Below are 25,975 nucleotides of genomic sequence, written 5' to 3'. Positions count from 1 at the left end.
TCTCCCCTCGGTTTGCCAAATGTTACCAAATATACATTTTAGTCGCACAACTTATAAAACATTTAAACGGAACATATTGAACACAGCCAAGAGCGCTTCTGTGCCGCTTGCCGTGTTTGCTCTGGGCTTGTGTAAACATTGACAGCAGCCCCTGCGCTGTTTTCGAGCCCTAGCTAGGAAGCGAAAGAGCAGCCGCTTCTTCCTCTGGAGGTCTTTTCGCGCCTACTTCTTCAAACAGTCTTCTGTGCCATCCGGATTACTTTGGGGATAAATGGCTTTGCACACGGCCATGCATTATTAAGAAGTGTCTTTTTTAAAAAAGGAAAAGGGGGAAAAAAGGAAAACTAGCGCTAATGGCTAGCTAAGTTGTGTCCAAGGATGTGAAAACAAGTGGTTAAGTACAGAGTGTCTCAGTTGACTGCAAATGCCATCAGTTGTGGAGGATGACGCAAGACTCAACCCAAGTGGTGTGAATCCCCAGGATCTCAGCAAGGACTTATCAGGGACAGTGACTGGTTCCCTGCATAGGAACATAGGCAGCTGCCTTAACACTGAATTTGACAGATGCTCCATCTAGTTCAGCATTGTCTATGCCACGGTTTCCCAAACGTGGGTCTTCAGCTGTTTTTGGACTACAACTCCCATCATCCCTAGCTAGCAGGACCAGTGGACAGGGATGATGGGAACTGTAGTCCAAAAACAGCTGTAGTTTGGGGGACCCTGGTCTACACTGACATGCACCAACTCGCCAGGGTTTAAGGTGAGGGGTGTTGCCAACCCAACCTTGGAAATCAGACCTGAGACATTAACAGAGCTAGTCCTTCCCACTTCTGTAGAAGCCCTGCCCAGGGCTTGTTGTTGTTATTGTTGTTGCTGCTGTTGTTTAGTCGTGTCCAACTCTTCATGACCCCATGGACCAGAGCACGCCAGGCACTCCTGTCTTCCACTGCCTCCCACAGTTTGGTCAAACTCATGCTGGTAGCTTTGAGAACACTGTCCAACCATCTCGTCCTCTGTCGTCCCCTTCTCCTTGTGCCCTCCATCTTTCCCAACATCAGGGTCTTTTCCAGGGAGTCTTCTCTTCTCATGAGGTGGCCAAAGTATTGGAGCCTCAGCTTCACGATATATCCTTCCAGTGAGCACTCAGGGCTGATTTCCTTAAGAATTGATAGGTTTGATCTTCTTGCAGTCCATGGGACTCTCCAGCACCATAATTCAAAAGCATCAATTCTTCGGCGATCAGCCGTCTTTATGGTCCAGCTCTCACTTCCATACATCACGACTGGGAAAACCATAGCTTTAACTATACGGACCTTTGTTGGCAAGGTGATGTCTCTGCTTTTTAAGATGCTGTCTAGGTTTGTCATTGCTTTTCTGCCCAGGGCTTAGTGGGAAAATATTTGCTTGATCTTATCTCATTCATTCATTCATTCATTCATTTCCTATACCACCCTTCATCCAAAGATGACAGGGAGGTTTTCAATATGAAAACACAAAAAATGCATACTATAATAACAAACGGAAACACTAACCTCACATGCCCACAGTTTAAGAGGCTGTAGATTGTTTAATTAGCCAAAGGCCTGGGAGAATAGGAATAGTTTTGCCTGACACCTAAAGATGTGTAACGAAGGGGCCAGGCGAGCTTTCCTGGGGAGAGCATTCCACAAGTGGAGAGCCACTGCAGAAAAGGCCCGATCTCATTTTGCCACCACCCAGACCTCTCGTGGAGGAAGCACACAAAGAAGTGCCTCTAATGATGATTGCAGGGTCCGAGTCAGTTCATATTGGGAAAGGTGATCCTTGAAGTATTGCAGTCCTGAGCCATTTAAGGCTTTATATAGGTCAAATCAGCACTTTGAATAGGGCCCAGAAACTAATTGGCAGGCAAGTGCAGCCAGGCTGAGATTGGCATTACAGCAGTACCTTGGGTTAAGAATTTAATTTGTTCTGGAGGTCCGTTCTTAACCTGAGGTACCACTATAGCTAATGGGGGCCTCCTGCTGCTGCTGCGCCGCTGCCACCGCCGCATGATTTCTGTTCTCATCCTGAAGCAAAGTTCTTAACCTGAGGTACTATTTCTGGGATAGCAGAGTCTGTAACCTGAAGCGTATATAACCTGAAACGTATGTAACCCGAGGTACCACTGTATATACTCAAAGTGGCTTGCCCTGGTGAGCAACCTGGCCAATAAATTCTGCACCAGCTGAAGTTGCTGAGCTGTCTTCAGAGGCAGCCCTGTTTGCCTCCTTGCTACAAACAGTAGTGCCATGTATATGGGGAGTTAAGCTAACTCTACTCTCCCGCTTCCTAGTGGGTTAGATCAGAGTTTAGTATTTACACAACTGTGTGTGTGTGTGTGTGTGTCTTGGTTTAGAATCTCTAGCTTTTTAAAAAAATAAAATAAAAATATTTAGTATTATTTTAAAGTGTTCTTTGTTCAAGGGCTTCCAGAATTAGAACGAAGCAATGATGGGATGCAAAAATAATTCTGCTGCTGATTGCAATGAAGAAAATGACCTGATTAAGGAAATTGTCACAGGAAAGCGGGAATTAAGTCTGTTGTTCTTCTAAGGATTTGAATAAATCTTTTCTCCTGTTTCTTAATATAATATTTGAGGTTGTGGGGGGAAGGAGGAGAGACACTGACTTTTGGTAATCCTAAAACACAACCTGCCCCCGCACAATCAGTTTTACAAGATGCATCCAGTCGTGGTTTCTGGCTACAAAATTGATGGCCTCTGATCTGCAGGCGTTTTGCTTGCTGTCTCCTTGGAGCCAACGAATATACGAAACAAATTTATGTGGTGATAAATTCATGCAGCTACAAGACTCGTGCCCAGGTTGTTGGAGTTTGTTTGTTTTTAAAGAGAGATGGACTCATTTAGTGTTATTGTTTTTTAAATTGCTGTGGTTGTTTAGTGTGCCGAGTTGTTAAGTTCATAATACTAGAGCTCATGGAAATCCAACAGAGCTCAGTGTTGGAAAATTCAGGAGGACATATAAAAGAAAACACCGCATTTTTTGCTCTATAAGACTCACTTTTTCCCTCCTAAAAAGTAAGGGGAAATGTGTGTGCGTCTTATGGAGCGAATGCAGGCTGTGCAGCTTTCCCAGAAGCCAGAACAGCAAGAGGGATTGCTACTTTCACTGCGCAGTGATCCCTCTTGCTGTTCTGGCTTCTGAGATTCAGAATATTTTTTTTCTGGTTCTCCTCCTCCAAAAACTAGGTGCGTCTGGTGGTCTGGTGCGTCTTATAGAGTGAAAAATACGGTACCTCTTCACACAGTGCTTAGTTAAACTATGGAACTCTTTCACACGGGAGGCAGTAATGACCACCAACTTGGATGGCTTTAAAAAAGGGCTAGGCAAATTCATAGATGAAAAGGTTGTCAATGGCCACTAGCCATGATGGCTGTGCTCTGCCTTTACAGTCAAGAGGCAATATTTCTTCTGAATAGCATAGAATTATGGAGTTGGAAGGGACCCCCAAGAATCATCTAGTCCAACCCCTTGCAATGCAGGAATTTCAGCTACAGCACCCAAGACAGATGGCCATCCAACCTCTGCTTAAAAACCTCCAATGAAGGCAAACAAGGACACAAAAAAACCCAGGAATCAGAGACCCGTGTTGCTTCCAGAAACAGGAATGCTCAAGAGGGAGACCTTAAATACGGCAACCTCCTAGGCTACTGGTCTTCAACGGTTGGGTCGGGACCCACCAATGTGTCATTCCTTGCTCCAAAGTGGGTTGCAACAGGAGCACTTCCGGTATGCAAATATATGACCAAAGATTAAGAAACGGAGGGCCCAGTGTGTGCTAGGGCAAAAAAGGGGTACTGGGTATGAAAAGGTTGAAGGGGTTTGTCCGAGACCACACCCCAACTCTGGCTGCTGGTAGTAAAGGAATTTCAGGGGTTGCTTACTCACAAACAGCCTGACAATTCTGGGTCTGTAGACTAATAATAATAATAATTTATTATTTATACCCAGCCCATCTGGCTGGGCTTCCAACAAAATATTAAAATACAGTGATACCTCAGGTTACATACACTTCAGGTTACATACGCTTCAGGTTACAGACTCCGCTAATCCAGAAATAGTGCTTCAGGTTAAGAACTTTGCTTCAGGATGAGAACAGAAATCGGGCTCCGGCGGCGCTGCAGCAACAGGAGGCCCCATTAGCTAAAGTGGTGCTTCAGGTTAAGAACAGTTTCAGGTTAAGTACAGACTTCCGGAATGAATTAAGTACATAACCTGAGGTACCACTGTGCAGTAATCTATCAAACATTAAAAGCTCCCCTAAACAGGGCTACCTTCAGGTGTCTTCTAAAAGTCTGGTAGTTATTGTTCTCTTTGACATCTGGTGGGACGGCGTTCCACAGGGCAGGTGCCACTACCAAGAAGGCCCTCTGCCTGGTTCCCTGTAACTTGGCTTCTCGCAGTGAGGGAACCGCCAGAAGCTCCTCAGCTCTGGACCTCAGTTGAACCCATGCTATGATGTTGCTCTTTGGCCTGATCCTGGACCTTTTGGCACCTTTGTCTTTGCCCTGTAGAATGTCTGGTCTACTCTTTGAGGACTCAGTGCCTGGTTCACCCTTCAAGGCCTCTGGCCCCAGAGATTGCCAGGGGTTGAGCCAGAGACTTTTTGTATTCAAAGCATGTGGCCTGCCTCTGAGGAGTGGTGCCTCCTCTTTGGAAAAGAATGGCCAAAGCACAGCTGCTGTTGAGCTGATCTGGTGTTGAGGCCTAGGCACATGGCGACTTCCTAGGATTCCAAGAGCCCGGGGGCAATAAATAGCATCCTTATCAGCTAAACTAGGACGCAATCAAGCAGAACACTTGGGAGCGCATTATGAGCCATTAAAAGGAAGTAAGTAATCAGTGGCAATGTCTTCAGTTATGTAGAGGGTGATTAAAATTGGTTTGTACTTGGGATCATTATTAGTAGTAGTGTGAGAAGCTTTCTTTTTTATTGTGTGACCATGTATAGCGCTACCAAGAACTGTGGAGTTTAATCATGCATTTCATCAGATAGATATTTGCAGTCTAGAGACTTTGCCAGAAATACTGAGGTGCATGTGTCACCCCCACCCCAGAAAATTATAGTTTTGTTGTTAGGAGGCCATGCTGCTGTTCTGTATCAAATGGACTGTGTTACATCAGCAGAAGACACGATTGCCATGTACATAATTTCAACGGGTCAGTCTGCTGAAAATGCATTTGCTGCATTTTGGATACAGGTGCCATCTTTTTTCTCCTCCTCTCTGCCCCGCAGGGAACTCGGGGGGGGGGGGACATTTTCCTCCAGTTTTCAGAAGCCAGGTTAGCACAGCACAGATTAGGCAGCTCTTTTGTCAGTCACAGTGTCGCATCCCCTTCCTCAAGGCCAGCAAACTTTTTCAGCAGGGGGCCGGTCCACTGTCCCTCAGGGCCGAACTATGTTTTGAAGGAAAAAAATGAACGAATTCCTATGCCCCACAAATAACCCAAAAATGCATTTCAAATAAATGCACACATTCTACTCATGTAAAAACACCAGGCAGGCTCCACAAATAACCCAGAGATGCATTTTAAATAAAAGCACACACTCTACTTGTGTGTATTGGCTTAGACACTGGATGAAACAGCAATATCAGATTCCATCCCGCACAGCCGGGAGTCATATCAGGGTTAACAACCAATGGGAGGAGCTTGTTGATGCAAATACAACTGGAAGCTTCCCCATGATGTCTCCGGGGGTCGTGCCGTGGCCCTAGCCACTAGCAGGGCATCGAACAGGATCCATGGCCGCCGGATTCCTTTAACGGAATACCCAAAAGAGGAGAGGTAGATGATGGTGCATACCCAATCCTCCAACACAGCACACCTCCAATGATGCCTAACCGCCAATACCAGAAAGTTGTGACAAATTGCTACGAGGTAGGCGAAAAAACCAAGAGGCTGGTGCCAATTTGTCAAACGGATAAAAAAGTTCTACCAGGCCCCTTGGGCAACCAAGGCAACCAACCAAAGTCCATAGCAAGGTCAATACGCAAAAGAAGCTGACCTAAGAGGGAGGAAGGGCAGGAGAAAGCAGGAACAGACTGGGAGCAGAGCACTGGCACAGCTGTTTAAATATGGCTAGCCCTGCCCACCAGCCAGCCCTATTGGTCAGCTGAAAGGCTTGGCCACGGCAGCAGAAGCAATCAGGGGCAAGGAGCCGAGCACGCCTCTCTGCCCCAGCGGGAAGCTGCTCCCGCTCACAACCCCTACCCTCTGGGAGGAGGAGAGGCCTTTCCAAAAAAAAGGAGAACAGAGCTTCACTCTTCTCCGTATCTATGGGAGAGTTATCTCTCTTGCAGTTTACTGGTGCTGTGAAAGTCTGACTAGCTTTCGGATCGCTAGTTTTATAAACCATTAGATCGAAACCATTTTTTTTAAAAAAAAATGTCTGCATGAACAGGTTTGCAAAACATGATTAAAATATTGTACTGGCCTCCTCCTGGAGCATTAGAAAACAAGCTTATACCACCTTCCATGTGACAGCCCTTCAGATATTTGAAGATGGGCTATCATATCACCACTTAGTCTTCTCCAGGCTAACATACCCAACTCCCTCAACCATTCCTCATAAGACTTGGTTTCCAGACCCTTTTGTTGTGTAGATTGCTGGTATCTGCATGCCTTCCAGCTTGTCAATATACTTCTTAAACTATGGTGCCCAGATGTGGACACAGTATTCCGGGTGAAGTCTGTTGACAGATTATGAAATGGTGGTACATAAGTACTTGAAGAAGAAGAGTTTGGATTTAATATCCCGCTTTATCACTACCCGAAGGAGTCTCAAAGCGGCTAATATTCTCCTTTCCCTTCCTCCCCCACAACAAACACTCTGTGAGGTGAGTGGGGCTGAGAGACTTCAGAGAAGTGTGAGTGGCCCAAGGTCACCCAGCAGCTGCATGTGGAGGAGCGGGGACGCGAACCCGGTTCACCAGATTACGAGTCCACTGCTCTTAACCACTACACCATACTGACAACAGAGGACCTTGCGGTAAGCAGTAGGGGGGCCTTAACACAGAGGTTGTTGCCCTGGCACTGACTGACATGGCAGCACTTTCTGTGGCTTGCTGTGTACCACTTAGTGGGCAGAAAGGCAGATTAGGAATATTTAAAATGCCCAAGCTTTCCCCCAGAGAGCCCACTACAAGGCATGCTGCATGGGGCAGATAACTAAATTACCTTCCACAAGTTGCTCCAAGTGTTGACAGATTTTTAAGTAGGTGCTACAAGTGCACGCCACAACCTCCTTCAAGCTTCATTTATTGCCCGGTGAACTATGCTGTAGCCATTAATGACCAGGCAAAGTGGTTTTGCCCGCAATTTTTTTAAAAAAATGTCCAGCAGACAGAACCACACTGAACTTGATATGTACCTGATATGAGAATGTATGGGTGAGGCCAAGGCCTGCATCGCTTAACAGTTCCTTTTAGACACAGGCCTCTGGAGCTCATCATCAGCAAATGTTAAAGGCGCCCTGTTGGCATAATCACAGCGCATTATTGATTGTGTTGCCGTTGAAGTGTTGGAGGGTACGAGGAATGCAAGGCTTGTGAACGCCTGAGGAGATGTTAGCACCACATTGCCACCTGCTTTGGGAACACCCATTGTTTTAATTATTGGAACTCAGTCAGAGCCGGTATGGTGTACGGTAGTAGTAGATAACGTTGCATTGGGTTATTTTAAAAAAATATGTTTTGGATAGCAATTTATGTTATGGAAATAGTGTTTGTATCAGGACCAGAATTCACATCTCTTGTCAGCCAAGATGTTTGGTGGGTTCTGGAGTTAGTGTCAGCTTTTTTGGCCTGACCTCCCTCAGAGGGTTGTTGTGAGGAGTTTTGTATGGAGCCTCAAGTAGCTTGGAGCAAGGGCAGGATAAACATGTCTCATGGACAGTCATACCTCGGGTTACAAACACTTCAGGTTGCGTTTTTTCGGGTTGCGGACCGCTGAAACCCGGAAATACCAGAATGGGTTACTTCCGGGTTTCTACGGTCGCACATGCGCAGAAGCGCCGAATCGCAACATGCGCAGACACGGGTTGCGAACGCTGCGGATTGCGAACATGCATCCCGCACAGATCACATTCGCAACCCGAGCGTCCACTGTACTACTTCTCTACATAACCCTTTCTCCTGTTCATTCCCCCCCCCGGCACGTTTTTTCCACGTGTGCACAAGAACTGTTCTTGGAGCAGCCCCCCGCAAATGGAGACAATAGGTCATTTAAGCCTGTTCTAGACAATGGGAGCAGGAGAGCACTGTTAACGTACCACAGTAAGGGAACTGGGGGAATCTTGAGCATGAGACTCAATCTCATGAAGATGGGGAGTCAGGTCATTTAAAAACACACTTAAAACAAATTGAAGGGGTGGGGGCAAAGTACAGCCCAGTCTAATACTCCCTAGTACAGTGGTACCTTGGTTCTCGAACAGCTTAGTTGTCGAACAAATTGACTCCCAAACGCCACAAACCCGGAAGTGAGTGTTCCGGATTGCGAATGTTTTTCGGAATCCGAACATCCGACGTGGCTTCTGCTGAGTGCAGGAAGCTCCTGCAGCCAATAGGAAGCCGCACCTTGGTTTTCGAATGGTTTTGGGAGTTGAACGGACTCCCAGACCAGGTTAAGTTCGAGAACCAATGTACCACTGTAGTAGGAACTAGAGACATGCTCTTGCTTCCCACATCTAGCATGGCTAGAAGTTTAATTATATAAGCATCTGATGAGAAACAATAAGCCTTTATCCTTGGAAGTTGCATATAATTTACAGTATATCAGGAGTAGGGCGACTTTTTCATCCTGGGCTATTTTCTGAGGGCACATGTCAGTCATGGAGGTGGCCAGAGGCAAAGGGAGCAGAGCAACATATGCACATTTTACCCCTGTACAGTAGACTACTTTCTACACACACTTACACACCCATCTTTGTCACCTGTCCAGGCAAGCAGGAAGTATTATCAGTTCGATAAGCGTCCAAGGAGGGTACAAAGCAGGGCTGGTGAGGGATATGGCTTGCAGAGGGGGCCAGGTTGAGAGGCCTGGGCCTGAGGTTCCCCATCCTGGATTTAGATTGTAATTTATAGGCAGTGAGTGTCGTATCAGTTCATGTTTCCTGATCATTCCTCCCCTGGCGCATGAATGTTTATGTTGGGGTGCATGCACACAAGTCCCCTTCAACTCTGCGGGGCTTTCTTCTGGGTGGACGTGTGTTGTGTTGTCTAGAATTGCTCTGATAGAAAAAGAAGAAAAGGATGTAATTCATCTTCTGCAGGTGTATGTAGTATAGTTCTGGCACTTGCTTGACTTCCATCTCCACTAGTGATTGGAGGGGCGGGGAACTGCCGTTTCTGAAAATGCATTGTTTCATAAAATATTAGTGACATAATAAAATGGATACAATACCTGTCAAAATTGTAAGGTTTAAAGCTTGTAATTAATTCCCCCCACTCACCCACTCTCCTTTGGGTGGCCATCCTTGGGAAGCATGCATGTCAGTGTAATAAATATACATTTGCAGTTCTCTAGGTTGGCTAAAATTAGCATTTTTCAGCACCTTCATTCCCACCTTCCCTTTCAAAGCTTAAAACAAAATGTTAAGGGAAATGTATTTGAAGTGTGTACACACACACACACACACACAAAAATAAATATTTCAGTAAAAAATGATTTACAAATAAACTGAGTTGATTGGAATGTAACTTTTAAGCCGCCTTTAAGCACACACACATATGTGTCAACTCGGGTGTCAGTCCCATTGAATTCAATGGCACTTACTCCCATGTTGGGTATACAGTGGTACCTCAGGTTACATATGCTTCAGGTTACATAAGCTTCAGGTTACAGACTCCGCTAACCCAGAAATAGTGCTTCAGGTTAAGAACTTTGCTTCAGAATGAGAACAGAAATCGTGCTCCAGCGGCACGGCAGCAGCACAAGGCCCCATTAGCTAAAGTGGTGCTTCAGGTTAAGCACAGTTTCAGGTTAAGTACGGACCTCCGTACTTAAATACTTAAGCCGAGGTACCACTGTTTGGTTGCAGCCTAAGTGTGCCTTGATTGAATTTCTTTTACTTTCAATGCGTGTTTTAGTTCAAATACTTCTGGCTTCTAGACTGAGATGTTTTATTGTGGTTTTATAATTCTTGGAAGCCATCCAGAGTGGTTGGGGCAACCCAGTCAGATAGGCGGAACAACAACAATTGCTGCACACTAATATTAAAACTGCATACCCCATATCTGCATTAAGTATTCATATTGATTTTAATAATATGTTATTGCTTCTTTTATTCCTTATATTGTATCTTATGGTTCTACAATTTGAATTCTATGGAATGCAAATAGTAGTAGAATAAAACAAAATACAAGGAACAGAATAAGCAGTAAAAATTCAGTTGAAATTGTACAGCATCTAGCACAACACATTAGAATTTCTACAACAGACAGAAAATTCAACCAGTGATCTGACAAGACCCTCAGTAATTTCCAAGTGGTCTGGGAGGGGGGATGGAGTTTAGAAACCGCTGGTTTAGGGCATTGTGTTTTTCCACCCAGGAAATGCCCTCCGAACCCCAGCCCTGTATCCTATATTTCAGCTCCTTTGGGAGGCCATCGCTCAGGGTTAGAGCACATATTGTGATACAGAAGGTCCCAAGGTTTGAGACCTCCTGCCTGAGAGATAGCTTTCCACCATAAAATGAGAAATAAGTGGCTACCAATTATCCACAGATGTGAAATGACCTGACAGAATTAAGTGTGGGATCCATTCTCTTTATTTCAGGATTGAAAGGTCAAAAGGATGGATGGATCAAAAGCCAATAATCCATGCTAATATAATTCATTCATTCATTGCCCTTTGCTTAATACCAGTCATAATATTAAAGCAGGCAATCAAGAACACAAAGAGAATAATGATTTTGTCCCTCTTCTCATCTCAGTCTCTTTTATCATCCCATCTCTGTCCCCTGCTCTTTGACTTGTAATCCTGGTTACTATCACAGTTCCACTATCAGGAACTCAAGTTTGCTTAGCGAGATCGAGTTTCACCACTGTATAAAGGACAAATCTCAAAGCAGTTTACAACGCATTAAAACATCAAATCAAACTATGTCATATCCTTCTCTAAGTGACATTTTGCTTTCCCCAGTCACCAACCTGGCATCCAAAATGGTCGCAATTGGACCCAAGCCAGTTGCAAAATGCACCTGGCGCCTGGCTAATTTCTAACACTGGCTAGTAGTGGTTCTCCTCTGGATAGGTGCCATTTTAATTTCTCATAATGCTACAGACTGGTGCAAAGTTAGGAACATTGTATGGGAATTAAAATGGCAGCTGCCCTGCTTTAAAAAAAAAAGTGACCCAGTACATTGTGTATTTTATTATTGTAAGCTGTTTCAGGACGTATCTGATGAAGAGCAGGATATGAATTGTTAAAGATATAAAGATTTGTCTGCAGTGTTGACAGATCTGCTTGCTGAGCGTATGTAAGTCACCCAAGAAGTCTTGTTATCAATAGGCACATTACAATTTACGCCTTTATCAAGGCGTGGCAGATTCCTGCGCGGTTAGATTTTGCACGGCTCCCATTGTCCACGTGCTAAGAGCAAAGAAAATACCTTTTTAATTATGATTGCCACATTCCTTTAGCAAAGTTGACTCTCTGCGGAAAACACACATTTGTTGAAATCGGTTGCCACCGAGCGTTGCTCTGTCCGCGTCTTCCACTTACAAAACCTGCCAAGATAACTTTCAAGTCCTTAATTTGCTAACTATAATGAGTATGATACGGCTCGGTGGAAATGACACAAATTGATATTTTTTAAGACATAAAAACTAGTTAAAGGAACAGAAGGCAGACGGAGGGAATTATGCCGGAGCTGTCAGATTTAAACAAAGCTGCCCGGCCCTGGACAGTCTCGTAACGGAAAACATGAGCGATTGTTATCGAGCATGACACATTATTAGAGCTTCCACGGGTGGGATGCAGCTCTCCGTTCGGAGGAGCAACGGGCGCTTTTCAGCTAACTTGAATGTTACAACCAAATAGTCTTTTTTCTTCTAATTTTTTTTTTCAGTGCTACAATTGTATATAATTTTTATTAGTTTTTTAACATATCATTTTCAACAATAATTAAACATACTTTTACATCCGGTTCACCAGAAGCGGCTTAGTCATGCTGGCCACATGACCCGGAAGCTGTACGCCAGCTCCCTCGGCCAATAAAGCGAGATGAGCGCCACAACCCCAGAATCAGCCACAACTGGACCTAATGGTCAGGGGTCCCTTTACCTTTTCAGCCCCAGTATATCCATATTTCCCATCTCCCCACCACCACCAATCCTTTGTTGTCTCTCTTGCTGAATTTTAGATTGTAAGCTCACTGGGGCAAAAATCTCTTATAATGCAGAATGCACCACAGGTAGTGATAGTACTATATAAACAACGGGGGGGGGGGGCGTTGCCTGATAGGTAGGATATATGTAACACAACTGCATCACCACTCTTCTGTTTATAAATTCATAAACTGAATAATGCATAGAGCATTTATAGTGTTGTTTTATACATTTAAATGACCCACTTGCTTGATAGATTAAACGCTGCACTCCTGGGGGTCGTTTCCACTTCACCTTGTAAATTGTCAGCACCCGTCTCCCACCAAATTATCCCCGTTGGGGCTATTACCATTTGTTAATCTTGTATTATTAAAGCAAAACAGTGTTTTCTGAAAAATGCAGGCTGCGGAATTTTTTGCAACTCAAAGGGGAGCTGGATGACCAAAGGTCAGACTTAATAGAGAGGAATTTTCTTCTTGAATAATCCCAAGAGTTGAACTGTTTCTCTTTCAATCCCCATAGCACACTCACACACACACACAAAAACTTTTTTAAAAGGAAGGCTTTCCCTGTAATAATTGCCTGTCATTTGATGCACTGTGACTGCTCCCCTCCCCTTCCTGGGGTTGTAGACAGTTCTAGCCCTACTCAGAGTAGACCCACTGAAGGTACTGGACATGACTAGCTGAGACTTGTTCATCTCAGTGGGTCTGCTTTGAACACAACTTAGCTGGGTGCAGTCCTTCTGTCTCCAGCGTCGATTTGCTTAGCTTACTCACATCAACATGCTTGCTTTAGCTTTAAAAGGTTTTATTGCTCTGCGCACATCACATCCACAGAGGATCCAGCTGCACTTGATTCTGCCTCCTGCATCTTCAGCACAATTGCCAGCTAAATTGAGATCCCCGGATCTTCCTGTGTGATGGTTTGTGATGGAGCGCTGTATTGGAAGAGCACAGCATGGCTTCTCTCCCTTCCCCACCCCATTCCCCAGCAAAAAAAGAAGTTACGGCAGATATTTTCCGCTCTATACGACACACCAGACCATAAGACGCACCTAGTTTTTGGAGGAGGAAAACAAGAAAAAATATATTCTGAATCTCAGAAGCCAGAACAGCAAGAGGGATTGCTGTGCAGCGAAAGCAGCGATCCCTCTTGCTGTTCTGGCTTCTGGGATAGATGCACAGCCTGCATTTGCTCCATAAAACGCACACACACATTTCCCCTTACTTTTTAGGAGGGGAAAAGTGAGTCTTAAAGAGCAAAAAAATACAGTATTTTCGTTCAGGTGTTTTTAAGCTGATCAAATCTTTACACACAAGTTACTGGGGACAAAGTATCATGTGATTATTCTAGGCTAAGCAACTGATTCTGGGTGGCTTCTGTTTATAAAAGTTTAGAGACATTTCTGAACTGTTTAACGTTTATAAATCTGGGCATTATTAGTGACCCCGCTTGCTGAAGATTGAGTGAGAGAGGCCCCATAATAGTAAGACTCTCAGAGGCTACTAGCTACGCTGGTTGTGCTTTGCCTCCACAGGCATCAATGCTTCTGAATACCAGTTGCTGGAAATTGCAGGAGGGGAGAGGACTCTTGTTTTCGAGTCCTGCATGCGGGTTTCCCACAGCTATCTGGGTGGCCACTGTGGGACTGGATGCCCAACTGGCCTGATCCAACAGTCTCTTTTTATGTTCTCAGATGCTTAAGGATGCCACCTGAAGTGTATGCAAAGGGGCCGAGAAGTCCGCTTTTGATTTATGAGGGAGGTAGTTGAATGGCCTTCTCGGCCACAAGTTACAGGGAACCAGGCAGAGGGCCTTCTCGGTGGTGGCACCTGCCCTGTGGAACACACTCCCACCAGATGTCAAAGAGAACAACAAGTACCGGACTTCTAGAAGACATCTGAAGACAGCCCTGTTTAGGGAAGCTTTTAATGTTTGATGCATGACTGTATTTTAATATTTTGTTGGAAACCACCCAGAGTGGCTGGGGAAGCCCAGCCAGATGGGTGGGGTCTAAATAAATTATTATTATTATTATTATTATTATTATTATTATTATTATTATTATTTTATTTTAATGTCCTGACTTGCTGTAAAGGAAGCTTCCTCCATTTCTGTTGAGGTCCGCATGGCTGGGAGCCAGTGCTATGCAAGTTTACTCATGAGGAATTGCACTGGCCTAAGTCAGAGTTGTCTGCTCCATCTGGGCTTCGTCAAAGGGACTTGTCTCTCAAGCGGTTTGCAAGCTTCCATATGCAAACAGATTCCACCTGCAATAAGCAGCTGGCAGACGGAAGTAAAATATTTAGTATTTTGCATATTGGTTAGATGTCTTGCAGGCTATACCACAAAAAGGCAACAGAGACTTATTTCATTTACCGTATTTTTCGCCCCATAGGACGCACTTTTCCCCCTCCAAAAATGAAGGGGAAATGTGTGTGCGTCCTATGGGGCGAATGCAGGCTTTCGCTGAAGCCTGGAGAGCGAGAGGCATCGGTGCGCACTGACCCCTCTCGCTCTCCAGGCTTCAGGAAGCTATCCGCAAGCCTTGCAAGCCCGGCAGGAGGTCCCGCCGAGCGCGCGAGGCTTGGGGCAACAGCCTGCCGCCCGAAGCACGGGGCACCCTCCGGAGGGCTCCCCGTGCTTCGGGCGAGTGTCTGCAAGCCTTACGCGCCGGCGGGAGGTCCTACCCGGGCGCGCGAGGCTTGGGGCGGCAGCCTGCAGCCTGAAGCACGCAGAGCCCTCCGGAGGGTGCCCCGTGCTTCGGGCAGGCATGTGCAAGGCTTGGGGCTGCAGCCGCGGCTGGGGGGGGGGAATAATTTTTTTTTATTCATTTCCCCTCCCTAAAAAACGAGGTGCGTCCTATGGGCCAGTGCGCCCTATAGGACGAAAAATACGGTATTTTTCTCACATTTATCTCCCTGCTTTTTGTTTGTTTGTTTGTGGAACCCAATGTGATCTGCCATGAAACTGTGGTAGATCAGTCCATTAATTTGGCTTTTAGGTATTTACATTCCTGCTATTTATTTGTTGCCTGATTAATTCAAGATCTTCCCAAATTCAGTCTCTTTTCTCTCGATCCATTTCATTTGCCATCAGAATCCTCCCCAGATCCATAGGTTGTCTCCAACAGACCTCTACTCAGAGTAGACCCATTTAAATTAATGAACCTAAGTTGTCCATGTCCATTATTTAATGGGTTTACTCTGAGTAGGACTAGAATAGAAGAGAACCCCAGCTCTCTTCAGTTGACACTCCCCCATTTTATTTATACCTGTCCAAATCATCCCCCCAATTAATTGCACCAAATGAGACTCCTATAGAGTGGCAACCCTTATAATCACGTTGCTTTCATTACCTAACAGAAATTGCTATTTTGTTTTATTTTCCACTTATGGCTAGTATTTTGATTCGTAAGAGTACAGAATGGCCACTGCCAAGAACCTTTAGAAATCTTCCCACATAGCAGGCTCATCTCACGCAGCCTTCTATCAGAACATCCTGTGTTTTTCAGCCTCATTTATGCGATAAACCACAAACTCTCCACCTCTGACTCTGTCCAACATCGAAGCTCCATGTTAGCAGTGAAAGTAGATTGTTGGGTTGTTACTTTGTGCTTTACAGTGTGTAACATACGCACTTTGCTCTCATCTCAGTGGCATTTTGTTACTACTATGTGCCCCCCTGCAATTATAGTCTTAACTACAGATGCAGTTATTGATTGATATATGGCTATGTTATAAGCCGTGGCTTTTTTTCTAGGAGGTACTCAACAATACGCAGTACGGGCCTCTCTCTCTCTTTTTGTTAAAAAGTGTGGCGCTTACTGTAACAATTTCATGGTGAATACCGACACCTTTTTTTCTAGAAAAAGAAGCACTGGTTATAAGTGAGCAGTAAACTATTTGGCCAATTTCCAGTTATAAATCTGGGGGGGCAGAGGAACTGCAGAACTATCCAACAATCCCTGTTGGTGGTAGAAATGACATTTCTAGGCTTTTATATTATTCATTTCACTTACACTTTTTGCAAAGCCTCCCAAAGAGATTTCCCAACAGGCACACATGAAAACAATTTCAAATCTACTCCAGATAACGGACCGGGATTAAAGAACTCCACTTCGAAGGCTGGTTGAAAAAGGCAAGTCTTCAACAAATGCTGAAAACACAAGAGAGACGGTGTCTGTCTGATATGTAATGGGGAGGGAGTTCCACAGTCTAGGTGCCGCCACACTAAAGACCAGCTTTTGACGTTGTGTGGAATGGACCCCCTGAAGAGATCATTTCTGCGGGAGGCCCTCACCTGCGGAGCGCGGTGATCGTTTCGGAATACAAGAGATGAAACTCTCTTTTAGGTGTCTACATGGACACATACTCTGGGAGCCAGGATCGCCTGCACTCACTTGCTCAGGTTGCTGCTGCAAGGGAGAATAATTGCTGGCTTGGGCGAAGCAGCACACTCCATCTTTCCCAACTGCAAGTAGGCAGCCAGGCGAGCACGTCCTCTGAGCCTGACCCAACACAAACCTAGGCATGAACTGAAACCTAATGGGACAATGGCGGCTGCTCTTTTGCAATTCTCTGCTCCATCACTAGCTGCTCCTCCCGTGCCTTTTCGTCTCCTGGCCATCTCCAGTGACGGGTAACTAGTTCTGCCACTTTCATTAACACCAGCAGGTAGGAAGCACCAGCACAGCAGTCAGGCATCGTTCTCCCACCGCCACATACACAATCCGAAAGAGCAAAAGCTACCCCACTGTGACAGATTATGGGCTTTGCTCACCTCTAGACTGTTGCAATTTTGCAGGAGGGATTCAGGCACATGCAGGAAGTTTAGGTTTCCTCTGTTAAAGTGGATTAAAGCACCCTGGACACGACAAATCCACGTCTTCTATCTTAAAAAAAAACCCACCCAGATTCTTTGCAGTTAGGAAGACGACAGGAAAATGCAGTAAAACGTGTTGGATAATGAAAGATTGACGGGAAGTCGCATAAACAAACAATTCAAGATGAATGTTCATAAAATAGCGGATTTTTTTGCAGGCAGGACAAAATCGCAACCCATATATTTGGGCATTCTGGTCTCATGCAAGGGAAGGATGCAAGTTGTAGTGTATCTTAGTGAGGTGTTGGCCAGTGTGGCAGAGCCATGTCTGTCAAGGTCATGTTTCAGTAGGTAACACGAAGCTAAGGTTGGACAAAGTGAAATCTCCATCGGCAACCTCCAGAGCCAGCAAGTAGCAGAGCAGGAATAGGTTAAACTAGGCAGAGTGATCAGGACCTCGGACAGCTCACTGCTGAAGGAAGACCTGTTGTTTCAGCAAGACGCAAAGCCTTTCTGAGACTTGGGGAAATTGGCCAGGCAGTTAAGTGTTACAGTGGTACCTCCGATTGGGGATGGATCCATTCTGGAGCTCCAGTTGGATCCCGGGGTTTCCGCAACCAGAGGGACCGCTTCTGCGCATGCGTGCACAGTAGCAGACCACTTGTGCACAGCGCAGTAGAGTGCTTCTGTGCATGCGCGCGCAGCAAAACACTTCCGGGTTTGCTGCTTTTGCAACCCGAAGTTTATGTTACCCAAGGGTAACATAAGCAGAGGTGCTACTGTGTTGACTCGGTCCCTGCTAGGGTGGTACTTGGGATTTTAAAGGTCCATTGTCTTATTCTTTTTATTTTTTGCATTTTGTAATGTTTTTAAATGTTGTGAGCTGCCTGGGAGAAAGGTGGGATATAGATACATTAAAGAATAATAAGTACAGTCATACCTTGGATATCAAAAGCCTTGTGACTTGAACATTTTGGCTCCCCAACGCCGCAGACCCGGAAGTGAGTGTTTCGTTTGTGAACATTCTTTGGAACCCGAATGTCCGACGTGGTTTCCGTGGTTTCCTGTTGAGTGCAAGAAGCTCCTGCAGCCAATCAGAAGCCGTGCCTTGGTTGTCAAACGTTTTCGGAAGTCGAACGGACTTCCGGAACCGATTCCTTTCGACAACCAAGGTGCGACTGTAATCATAATTGAAATAGAGCTAATAATGATCAGAAGAAAGCAATATGTTCTGGTCAGGGTCATCTTCTGAGCTGTTTTTGGGCTGTGGGGGTTTCAGAGCTTCCATAAATGTGGAATGGGCTCAGAACCATGCATAACACTTTGTGCACCTTGATTTTCTTTTTTAGAAAAATTAATAAATACCAAGCCCAGTTGGCTCTTTAGTGGTACATTTTGAAATCATGTTATTGTAACTTTTGTGTAATTATCGTAGCAATCTCCTCTTGATTTCCCCATGAAAGCAACCAGGCTAAAGTGCTAGCTGTGATGGACTGCAATTGATAAAGTCAGCCACAAATGGGCTGAGGTCCCAATATCAGTTGGAAGAGCTGAGCTGTGCTTAAATGAAGCATGGTGATTATTTTCACAGCGGTGGGTAGAAGAATAATCTTTGCGGGGGGGCGGGGAAGGTAGTTAAGTGGAATCCTATGTCATTGCTGTCTAAGGAGATGGACTAAATTCACAATTGCTCCTGTGATATAGTAGATTGAAATTCTGGGAATAGTTAAACTGCTCAAAGGTCAGCATGCCAAAAAATAAATGGACTGTTGGTGAAGTTCACAGTCACTTAAGAATTTTAGCATAAGAATTTGTTGCTGCTTACCTTTTGTAGTTGTATTTCCACGGTGTTTACCTCACTGTGAAAAGATTTGAGCGAGGCAAGCTGATACAATTAATTTGTGGGTCAGCTGTGTTTCCATGCTGCAAAATGCTTTTAAAATAAGGGTTCTTGTACATTTGCCTAATTTGATCTAATCTGCTATTGTTACTGTACACAGTATATATAGAAGGGGGGCGGGAATATGAGTATGTGTTTTTTTTTAAAGGTGCTAGGAAGCTGCGTTCTTTTAGAAGGGGGGGAAATATGAGTTTGGTTTTTTAAAAGGTGCTAGGAAGCAGCATCTTAAAATGCAGAGACATCACCTTGCCAACAAAGGTCCGTATAGTTAAAGCTATGGTTTTCCCAGTAGTGATGTATGGAAGTGAGAGCTGGACCATAAAGAAGGCTGATCACCGAAGAATTGATGCTTTTGAATTATGGTGCTGGAGGAGACTCTTGAGAGTCCCATGGAGTGCAAGAAGATCAAACCTCTCCATTCTGAAGGAAATCAGCCCTGAGGGCTCACTGGAAGGACATATCGTGAAGCTGAGGCTCCAATACTTTGGCCACCTCGTGAGAAGAGAAGACTCCCTGGAGAAGACCCTGATGTTGGGAAAGATGGAGGGCACAAGAAGAAGGGGACGACAGAGGACGAGATGGTTGGACAGTGTTCTCGAAACTACCAGCATGAGTTTGACTAAACTGCGGGAGGCAGTGGAAGACAGGAGTGCCTGGCGTGCCCTGGTCCGTGGGGTCACGAAGAGTCGGACATGACTAAACGACTAAATAACAACAACAAGGAAGCTGCGTTATACTGACTGAGACCGTTAGTTCATCAGTATTATCTGCATTGGCTCACCTTGTTTTGCTTATTGCACTCATAGCTTATTGTACTCAGCTATGGACTTTGCCTATGTGAGTGGTGCCCAGGAACAGTTCACTGTGGGAGCACCAACACATTTCATGTATTCACAGGTGACTCCCCACTTTTCGGGGTTACATTCTGGGCCCCCATGCGCTTAAGTGCAATCGCGTAAAGTGGCGAGCACCCTCTAAACACCCTTTAAACGCCCTCTCTGTTGCTTTGCCTTTAATGCATACTAAAAATAGTGTATCCAAAAATGTCCACAACTAGAATTGAAGCTCTGGGCCTGGCAGGAGGCTGGAGGATGCTCAGGAAAGCAACAGCAGCTACCCCGCATGACAGCTGTTAGGTGGAGACGCTGAGCAGCACAAACAAATCCCACTCCAGTCTCTTTGGTTTGGGCTCTGGGGAGGGTTTCCTCACGAGCCACAAGGACTCTCCAGCTCTCTCCCACCATTTCCAGGTTTGAACTGAATTATCTAATTATTTTCCGGTGCCTCACATATACGTGGATGTGCACAAGTAGAACAAGTGTAAACGGGGGGTGCCTGTATTTATTTTGATCTGTATCTGGCATTTTGATCAAGAAAAGATTGCCCCACAGAAACACACATATACACCAGGAGGCTTTTTTTTTTGCTTTTTTTTTAAAAATAAAAAAATCTTTATTTTATTTTTTGACAAAGTAATACTCATAAATAAATAAGAATAAAAATCTGCACCCCCACCACCGAGACCATTCCATTGTAACTATCAAACCTCCCATAATTTCAACACCTCTTGCAATGGTTTGACCCCTTTTCATTTTAACAGTACAAATTCTACAGACACCCTCCATATCTCCTCAGAATCATTTCTCCTGCATATTCCCTGTTTTACCTTAATGGCACACGTTAATTTATTGTTACTAGCTATATCCCACACCTCTTTATACCGTTCTTCCATTTTATATTCTGCTTGCCCCTTCCACTTCCCAGCTATAATAATTCATGCAGCTGTCAATAAATTTGTGAGCAAGTCCTTCATAGCCTATGAACCTTGCTACCTCTGGACTTTTAGTCAGCTTTAACCCAGTGACCAGGAGGCTTTTGGAAAAACGAAACGAAAAGTCAAGTGAGTCCTTCAACAAAATGTTGCAGCATGAAGTGCTCTTGTTCAGTGTGTCCTCTTCTGGGCCCTGAACAATAGCCCTCCACACTGCAACATTTTGTATACAGTGGACGCTCAGGTTGCGAACACAATCCGTGTGGGAGTCACGTTCGCAACACACAGGTCGCAATTTGGTGCTTTTGCTCATGCGCAAAGTGCGATTTAGCGCTTCTGTGCATGTGCGAGCGCCAAAACACAGAAGTAACCTGTTCTGGTACTTCTGGGTTCGGCGCAGTGCGAAACCCGAAAACACGCAACCTGAAGCGTGTGTAACCCGAGGTATGACTGTATTCTAAAACTGACGTGTGAATTTTCTCCACTGCTTCTCGTCTTTTCCCTTTTCTAGAAGGACATTTTTATCCCACTTCAAGCATAAGAAACCTCCCTTGATACCATTTTTTTGTTCTAGGATATCCCCTCTTGTTTCACATCTCACAGTGATAAATCAGCTTGTTGAAAGCAACAACTTCATATTATACTGCAGCTTGGCACAGCCTAATCATTTGCCTGTATGGGAGTCGGGCAGCCACTTCACCTAGTTTTCTCTGCTCAGGAAATGCTGAAGGCAGGGAAGCACTCCATCAGGCGGCCCACTGACACACCACCTGCAGTCTGAAGGGAGGCAGCTGAGGCACAGGTATACTCACCTCCGGGAAAAGTAGGTCAAAGTCAGACGAAAAACAAAGCACCACTGGCTATCTCCTTCTAGGCCAGAGGTGGGGAACCTGTGGCCCTCCAGATGTTTCTGAACTACCACTTCCCATCAGCCCCAGCAAGGATGGCCAAGGGGCAAGGATGACGGACGTCATCATTCAGCAATAGCTGGAGGGCTGAAGCTTCCCCAACTGACAAGGGAAAAGGCCGTGGAGGCTCACAAATTTGTAGTGTAGGTAACATCCACACTGCCATGGCAGTGTGATCTGGTCCAGGGGTGAAGGAGGTGGATTGGATGCTACTGATAGGCTTACAGTAAGAACATAAGAAGAGATCATCCAAAAACTCATCTTGTCCAGCATCCTGTTCTCACAGCCAGGTACCAATGCAAGCAGGATCCAAGCACAACAACATTATCTCCTCTAGCGATTCCCAATGACTGGTATTCTTAGGCCTGCTGCCTCCAGAAATGGAGGCAGAGCATAACAATTGTGGCTAGTAGTCATTGATAGCCTTCATTGCGTGGCGAGTTCCCCTTTCCCCCCACTGGATAATAAAGACACCTGACACCATGATTTTAGGTTAATGGGCGAAAATTGGCCACAACTTTATTGGTTACAGAAATGAGCAGTATTGGCTTAGGCATTGATCCTATTGACTATCTGGCTTCAGCCCCATTGCATGAAGACCGGAAAGGGTTAACCGTCAGAAGGGGGAGTCCTGCTGATGCACATCAACTAGGAGCTCCCCCGGGGTCACCGCTCGGGGGCGTGTCTTAGGCCCACACCTCCATAGGCTTCGGACAGGGCAACCCCCCCCCCCGAATCCTTTACCGGACTACCCTTGGTGTGGGGGAAGGCGATCGCGCTTCCTCCCCCCCTCATCTACATAACAATACCCTTACCAATGCCTAACCTCCACTTGAGCAAGAGCTCGCCGCCAATACCCTCGGACCTGCAACCAATCCCTAATCCCCAAAAATGTGTCGCGCAACCAAATATCGTTTCCAGCATCCAAAAGATGCACGCCATCATTTCAGTAGAGGGCAAATTTCTGCACTTAGCATGTGCTCAGATAGATACTTATTCTTAATGGGAAGCCACCCACCTGAGCCAATAACTTCCACCAGTCACTGGATCTCAGGGTCCCAGTTCAAACAAACAAATAAACAGCGTAGCTCCCGTAAGTCTCAGCACCCCTCATGTAGTATTTGACCAGGGAGACCTGGTTTGGAATTCCCACTCAGCCATATGAAGCACAGCTGGGTGAACTTGGGCAAGCATTTATCTCCCTGTGTGATCCGCCTTATAGGGTTGTTGTGAGGATAAAACGCAGGGAGCCATGTGCCTTGCCTTGAGCTCCTTGCAGAAAAGGGAGGGTATAACTGAAATATATATTGTTTTAATTGATAGTCCGCCTCACATCTAGAGAACATTGAGTGGCATGCATGGTTTGCACATGTGGCATTTAACTGCAAGATAGGGCAGGCTGATGACTGGCCTGAGGTCACCCAGTGAGCATTGCAGCTGATGCAGAGAATTGAACTTCAGTCTGTCCCTCTCCAGCAGCTACATCAGGGAGTAGGAACCTAAGGCCCTCCAGATGTTGTGGAACTCCAGCTCCTGTCAGCCACAGCCAGCATGCCTAGTGGTCAGGGTTGATCTAAGCTGCATTCCAAGAGTTTCTGCAGAGGGCTAAGGGCTCCCCACCCCTACGGTGCACCGTGCTGGCTCCTTGACAGCTTTGCTTCTCTCTTAGAATGATCTGTGGGAAACAAGTTTGCAGTGGTTTCTTCCCCCCAGAGATGAGAGGATACTTGTCCATTCAGGACCAGTTCCACTTGGCCAAAACTCTAGCTAATACCTACCTGCCCCCACCGAGACTAGCAGAGCTGCAGGAGGGATCTGTCAACTGATGCATTATAAATGGCTCCTCTTTCTGTACTTGTGTCCTCTGCAGCAGGCACGGCCAAGGTCAGTTAAACACTGGATTTATTAGCAAATGGATTAGCACTTTGAGAGAATAGTCTGCCAATGTCGCCTCTGCTGACCACAGCAAGCTGGGGTGAAGGCAGCCTGGCTCCTCTCCTAGTGTGGAAGCAGGATCTTCAGCAGGAGACGGGGATTTTGTTTAAAAAGGCCCTCTGTGTTCCTGGCCACTTTATAAAGAAGGGGAGGAGAGTTTTCTGCCCCAAAGGCTGGTTCGTTAAGGCAAATGGAGAACTGCTCAATCTGCCCTCAGCCAGCTCCTCTTCTCCCCACCTTCCAAGAAGTCTGGGGACTGACACTGCCTATGAGTACCTTAGTCTCCGAGTAGAACTCAGCAAGGAGGAGGAGGGACTTAGAAGTGACTGGTTCTGCCTGTCATTGGCTCTGGCTGTTAATCGACTCCCTGCCTTCTCCCCTACCAGTCCCAATGGGCACCGGCCGGCACTCCCTAGTGGGTTTGCCATCTAAGAAGAGATGCTCTGTAGACAGCAGAGGAAGGGAAATGGAAATGAAGGCAGGGTTAAAAATTATTAGTTGCATTATTACTTGGCACAGTGGTTACAGTGCTGGATTAGGACGTGGGAGACCAGGGTTCAAATCCCCATTGAGCCACAAAGCCCCCTGAGTGACTTAGGGGCAGTCACTGTCTCTCAACTTAACCTACCTGTGAGGTTAAAATGGAGAGGGAGAGGAGTGTGTACACCACCTTGCGCTCTTTGGAGAAAAAAGGTGGGATGCAGATGTAGTTTATAGAATTGTAGAGTTGGAAGGCACCCTGAGGATCATCTAGTCCAAACCCCTGTAATGCAGGAACGTTCAGAATAATAATAATAATAATAATAATAATAATAATAATAATAATAATAATAATTTATTAATACCCCACCGTCCATCTGGCTGGGTTTCCCAAGCTACTCTGGACGGCTTCCAACACAATATTAAAATACAGTAGTCCATCAAACATTAAAAGCTTCCCTAAACAGATGTCTTCAGATGTCTTCTAAAAGTCTGGTAGTTGTTGTTCTCTTTGACATCTGGTGGGACGGCTTCCACAGGGCAGGTGCCACCACCAAGAAGGCCCTCTGCCTGGTTCCCTGTAACTTGGCTTCTCGCAGCGAGGGAACTGCCAGAAGGCCCTCGGCGCTGGACCTCAGTGTCCGGGCAGAACGATGGGGGTGGAGACGCTCCTTCAGCACCATGCTCTAACCAACAAAGCTATATGCAATAATAGATATCATCATCATCATCATCATCATCATCATCATTGTTACTTTTTTAATTTGTTAGTTGCTTTCCTTACAAAGTAACTCAAAGCAACTTACATTAGAGCACATTGAAATTAACAATAAAAGCCTTAAAGTGCAGCAATACAAGTGAAGGGCTTAAAGCTAAACAAATGGAAGGCTAAAAACACAGATAACAAAAAAAAGGGGGCAGGACTACAGGTCTTCCCCACTAAAAGAGGTCACAGTGCCAGCCTTCAAATTAAGGGTTAAAAGCCCAGGAAATAAGAAAAATCTGCCTGGCGCTTAAAGCAAAAAACAAGGGTTGCATTGAACCGAGTTCCACTCAGTTAAATAACTACTAAGTCGTGTTATTTAATTTCATTGGGTCTGCTCTGAGTATGACTAACATGTGGTTTACGCATACTTAGGCTTAGTTAGAGCAGCATCACTAGCAGATTGTTCTCAGAAGATCTGAGAAGATTTGCAGCCAGCATTGCGAGCCAACAGGCACCGTAAGGTATCCTTGTCCATGCCAGCTATTCCTTCCCTGTGGTCTCCCACCACTTCCTTACCAAAGGAGATGGCCCTGCATTATCCTTCAGTCTGTGACTGCAGAAATATGTGCTACATCCCCTTCAGATGTGGCTGAACTCCACCTTCCATCATCCCTGGCTGGGGTTGATGGGCCTTGGAGTCCAACATATAGAGAGGGTCACAGGCTCTGCACATCCTGATATACTGCAAAACAATACACCTCTCCAGCTTAGACTCTCTTCTAAGAGAGAGAGGGAATACTGAGTTTTCTCATTCTATAAAGCCTGTGGTTTAGTGTTGTGTGCTTTTCCTCCAACACACCTGCAAGGAGGAACTCGGAGGCTTTCGTTTTCATTTTCAACTAACTGTGGTTTGTTGTTATGTCCGAACCAGGTTAGTCTTCAAATGCTTTCGAGAAGCAAGCTAGCTTTGAATTGTGATTTTTGATACTGTCTTATGACCCGCATGTGGGTCCCAGCCCATGAACTGAAGACCGACAGGTTTTCGTGCAAATGCCATTACATATTTATGGAACCTTT

The 25,975-nt window shown here is 45.5% G+C and overlaps 1 protein-coding gene across 1 annotated transcript in view; it reads left to right on the top strand.

The window, feature by feature from the left end:
• Nucleotides 1-25,975, top strand: part of CPPED1 (calcineurin like phosphoesterase domain containing 1) — a 78,899-nt gene that overhangs the window by 27,999 nt on the left and 24,925 nt on the right. The gene's annotated exons all lie outside the window — the stretch shown is intronic.

This window comes from Podarcis melisellensis (assembly GCF_964234715.1).
Source record: "Podarcis melisellensis genome assembly, chromosome: 14".
Classification (NCBI taxonomy): domain Eukaryota; kingdom Metazoa; phylum Chordata; class Lepidosauria; order Squamata; family Lacertidae; genus Podarcis; species Podarcis melisellensis.
This window is presented reverse-complemented; position numbering and strand designations above follow the sequence as displayed.